Genomic DNA, 5,155 nt, shown 5'->3' with positions numbered 1-5,155 from the left:
TAATCCACTAAGAAAGAAAAGCAGCTGGAATTTGATAAGAACAACAAATTTTTTGGCATTTTAATTTGCCCTAATCCTGTCTCTTCTCCCCAGCCTTGCATGGCCTTGAAAACCAGCTTCACAATAGAGGCAGCTGTGAAACCCTTGAGCCTAGCAATCACCAAAGAAGGAAGGATGAGTTTGGAATTCCCCCAAAGCCCCCACCCCAGAGAATATCATGATTTGACCTGTGGAGCAGCTCCCTGAAAACCACCGTACTCAAGTTCGTCTTTATTTGAGCTGAGACAGAGAGCACTCTGTGCAAACTGACCCATCCCAGGGCATTTGTTGAAAATAATTAGCAATATTTAATGTCTGTTAATGTGGCAATTGTTTAATGCACCAGCTGCCAGAGGAGGTATTATCAGCGAGGCCTAAGGATGACAAAAAAGGAAAAATTGGGGCATGAGATCAGTGTGAATAGAGGTGAAGAACCCTGGAGCTGACCAAACCTAAAGCGAGGCGCTGCTGCATCCCGGCATCCAGCCTTGACATCCCACCACCATGGCCATCCCTGAAGGGGATGCTGAAGGAAATAAAGCCAAGGTGAACCACAGAGAAGAGCTGCCAGGTTATCAGCTAACCCCGCTCCTCCAAAGCCAGAGCCCAAGCCTAAAACGGTCCTGCAAAGAAGGGAGAGAGGGTACCCAAAGGGACAAGGCTGATACTGGCAAGGATGGGAATAACCCTGCAGAAAATGGAGATGCCAAAACAGACCATGCGCAGAAAACTGAAGGTGCTGCAGGTGGCAAATGAAGTGTGTGCACCTGTGGGGTCCTTCTGCCTGGCCTGCACCCTCTCACAATCCGGGACTCCTTTGTGGTTGTCAGATAGCGGGTTTCAGCCCAATACCCGCAGGCTCCAACCAGACAGGAGGGAGCCCGATCTTATGCATTGAGAGTCTATCCCCTGGTCAACCAATCATTGATCAATCATTCAGTTGTTCAGATAGTTAGGCTTTTATAGATAGATAGATAGATAGATAGATAGATATAATTTTTTAAAACCATACCCGAATAATTTTTTTTAATTATTAGAAAAATGTCCTTACCTCAACTGTATACAAAAATTAATCTAATAAGATCATACACCTAAATGTAAGAACTAAAATTATAAAACTGTTAGAAGAAAACATAGGAGTAAATCTTTGTGACCTTGGATCAGGAAACAGTTTCTTAGATATAATACCTTTTCCCACAAATGAGACCGAATCAAGATCATTTTCCCTGACCTTATAAGTGCTTGATTGACTTTGTTTGGTGCCTCATAATTGAAACTCAGTTTTGCACTGACTGCTAACTTTATTTTTCCACTCACCAGCATGTTGTGATCTGTCTGGACGATTATTAAAAACAAACCAAACACCAGGAAAAAATTAAAAATTACAAGCAACCAAAGAAAAATAGATGTGAACTTCATGAATATTAAAAATGTTTATGCTCAACAGCACACCTCAAAAAAAGACAACCTACAGAATGAAAGAAAAATTTGCAAATCATATATATAACGAGATTTGTACCTGGAATATACAAATCTCTTGTTATATATATAACTATATAACAAGAGATTTGTATATAAAAACACAAATACTCAACTTAAAAATGGGCAAGGATCGAAACAGACATTTCTTTAAAGAAGATGTATAACTGGCCAATAGGCATATTAAAAAGAAACTGTAAAATTAGTTATCAGATTAATGGAAACTAAAACCACAATTAGGTGGCACTTCACACCAAGTAGAATGGCTATACTTTAAAAAAAAAAAAAAAAAAAAGAAGTAAAATAGCAAGTATTGGCAAATGTGAAAAAATTGGCAGCCTCCTACATACCTGATATGAATACAAAATGATGTAGCCAATTAATAAAGCAATTAGGCAGTTGCTCAAAAAGTAAAACATAGTTACCATATGAGCCAACAATTCCTCTCTTAAGTATATACCCAACAGAATTAAAACATATGTCCACACAAAAACTATTACATATGAATATTTATAGCAGTATTATTCTTAATATTCAAAAAACTAAACTCAAATGTCCATCAACTGATGAATGGATAAACAAATGTGGTGATATCCATGTAATGGAATATTTTTCACCCAAAAAAAGGAATGAAGTACTGATGCCTGGTACAACATGGATGAACCTTGAATACATCATGATAAACATAAGAAGCCAGATATAGATGTAAGAGACTACATATGCTTAAGCCTTTTAAATGAATTTTATTTTTCAATTACAGTTGACATACAATATTATATTAATTTCAGTATAGCCCAGTGATTAGATATTTATATAACTTATGAAGTGACCAGCACAATAAATCTAGTACCTGTGCACCATACATAGTTATTACAATATTATTGACTGTAGTCCATAAGCTGTACTTTACATCCCCATGACCAGTGGTCAGCAAACTCATTAGTCAACAGAGCCAAATATCAACAGTACAACAACTGAAATTTCTTTTGAGAGCTGAAAAACGACTTCTGCGCATGGGACATGAAGTTTCGATCGCACTTGTACCTGTGTGCCCGCACGTGGTATTTTGTGGAAGAGCCACACTCAAGGGGCCAAAGAGCTGCATGTGGCTCAAGAGCCGCAGTTTGCCGACCACTGCCCATGACTATTTTCTGTCTACCAATCTGTATTTCTTAATCTCTTCATCTTTTCAACCATCCCCCCCGCCCAACTCACCAACTAAATGTTTGCTATGAGTCTGTTTCTGTTCTGCTTGTTTATTTTGCTTTTTAGATTCCACACATAAGTGAAATCATCTGGCGTTTGTCTTTCTCTGTCTGACTCATTTCACTCAGCACAACACCTTGTTGCAGACAGCAGGATTTCATTCTTGTTTTATGGCGTAATCATATTTCATTACATATATGTACCTCTCCTTTATCCATTCATCTAGTGATGGACACTTAGGTCGCTTCCATATCTTTGCTATTGTAAATGCTACAATGAACATATGGATGCATATGTCTTTTTTATTTAGTGTTTTGGGTTTCTTCACATCAATTACCAGAAATGGAATTGCTGGGTTCTTAGTTGTCTCTATTTATAGCCTTTGTTTAAATTCTATTTTGTCTGGTATTGGAATGCTACCCCGGCTTTCTTTTTTTTTTTTTTCTTTTCCATTTTCATGAAATATCTTTACCAAACCTTTCCTTTCAGTCTGTGTGTGTCGAGTTGAGTGCAGTGTGTGTGTGTGTGTGTGTGTGTGTGTGTGTGTAATATTTTTTTTTAATTCTCCCTAACGTGTGAAGTGCACTAATGTGTCTGAGCATTTCTCTTTCTCCAGAGCAGGGTGCAGCCGGGGAGCCCGAGGTGCCTTAGCACCAGCTCTACATTGCGTGCTCATCCGGGGTTCAGGGAATAAGGGTCGATTGCCCCCCGGGGGCTCAACTTGTGCTGAGTAGGTAGTTCCATTCAATAGGATAGCTGCTCGGTCTCCGAGGGAAAACGTGCACTGGACCACAGCTGGGACAGTAAGCCTTGTTTGGGAGGTGGGTGGGTGTCAGTGAAACGCAGTAACCTGTGGGCTGTAAAGGCTGAGGGGAGCCCTCCTCTAGGGCCTCTGGGGCAGAGGAGCGCCAATCCCATGGCTCGGCCCACATCGGGCCAGGATCCGCGCGTCCAGGTGCACACAGAGCTGCAGCGCCCGAAGGCCCTAAGCAGGGAGGGCTGTGGCTTGCAGGGGTCAGTGGTTTGCACGGACACAGAAGCAAGTGGCCTGGGGGGACACTGACTCACCTCCGCAGGCAGTAGGGAAGGGGCGGCCGATGCTAGCAGCACCGGATATTGTCGGGTGACCTCCCGTTTCGATCTTCTGCTGGCCTGGCACCCTGATGTTCCGGTGTCATCATGACAGGGCAGGTTCAGGTTGCTGCAGACTCGGCCCTCAGCAGGCACTGAATTGGGGCTCAGGGCTCCCGCCAGAAGCGCACGTGGCTGCCCGCAGCCCCTCCTCCCACCCCCACCCCCTACCCCCTACCCCCCACCCCTACCCCCAACCACTGCAGCCTGTGGCCTGCGCATGCGCAGTTCACCTCCACGTGCCGGCTTGGCGCAGCCGCCTCTGAGCACAGGCAGATGTGTGTGCATGGACATGTGTATGAATGTTGGGGGAAATGCAACAGCCAAGAAACCAAAAACCAAGAGGAACCAAAAACCACTTCATGATCCTGAACAGTGAGAGCTGGGAGAAAGGGGGCCTGGAAGGAGGCTGGTTGGTTCACTGCTCAGTTCTCCTCCAGGGAGATAACAGCGTGAGTGGGGAAAGGCCTTGGCCCCGGTAACTTACATTCATCACAAGGGACAGAGAGCCTCCTCAGAAAAAAGAAAAATTCATCCAACAAAAATGCCACACAGTCCTAAGACTCAACTCCGACGTCCACAAAACTGTCAAAGCCCTGATACCTGATAAAGAACCCACAATCGCTGTCTGTAAGTACCAATAGGCAGCCAAAAGTCACCAACAATTATGATGACGGGGGTCAATGATAAGACAGAAATAGAACTCACATGTTGCCAGGGATCAGAATTATTACACAAAGTAGAAATTTTTATTTTTTTTAATATATTTTATTGATTTTTTACAGAGAGGAAGGGAGAGAGATAGAGAGCTAGAAACGTGGATGAGAGAGAAACATCGACCAGCTGCCTCTTGCACACCCCCTACCGGGGATGTGCCAGCAACCAAGGTACATGCCCCTGACCGGAATCAAACCCGGGACCTTTCAGTCCGCAGACCTACGCTCTACCGCTGAGCCAAACCGGTTCCAGCCAAAGTGGAAATTACATTTTTAAAATATTCTCAGAAAATGTTGAGAATTTTGCCTCTTTATTTTAAAAGAAAATAAGCTACAATAAAAGACAGTAACTGAAACTTTAAAAACTTATTTACTAAGATAAAAACAAAACAAAATGACTGAATAACAGGCTAAATGCAGGTGAAAATTAGTTTTTAAACTGAGATATTATCTCATAATGCAAGGCAAATGGAAAAAGTAATCAAGTTGCTCAATATGTGTGATGAAAAACAGCTAAAATAAAATCTCTCTTAGAAATTTGAAAATACCCTTAAAAATTACTTATATTAAAAAGGAATTAAAAT

At 42.2% G+C, this 5,155-nt stretch overlaps 1 pseudogene; it reads left to right on the top strand.

Annotated features, from left to right (window-relative positions):
• The first annotated feature begins 543 nt into the window (after positions 1 to 543).
• On the top strand, positions 544 to 795 carry LOC118716729 (annotated as a pseudogene).
• The last annotated feature ends 4,360 nt before the right edge of the window (positions 796 to 5,155 follow it).

Source organism: Pipistrellus kuhlii, unplaced genomic scaffold, assembly GCF_014108245.1.
Source record: "Pipistrellus kuhlii isolate mPipKuh1 unplaced genomic scaffold, mPipKuh1.p scaffold_m20_p_12, whole genome shotgun sequence".
Classification (NCBI taxonomy): Eukaryota; Metazoa; Chordata; class Mammalia; order Chiroptera; family Vespertilionidae; genus Pipistrellus; species Pipistrellus kuhlii.
The sequence above is the reverse complement of the archived record's forward strand: the minus strand, read 5'-3'. Positions and strand labels throughout refer to the sequence as shown.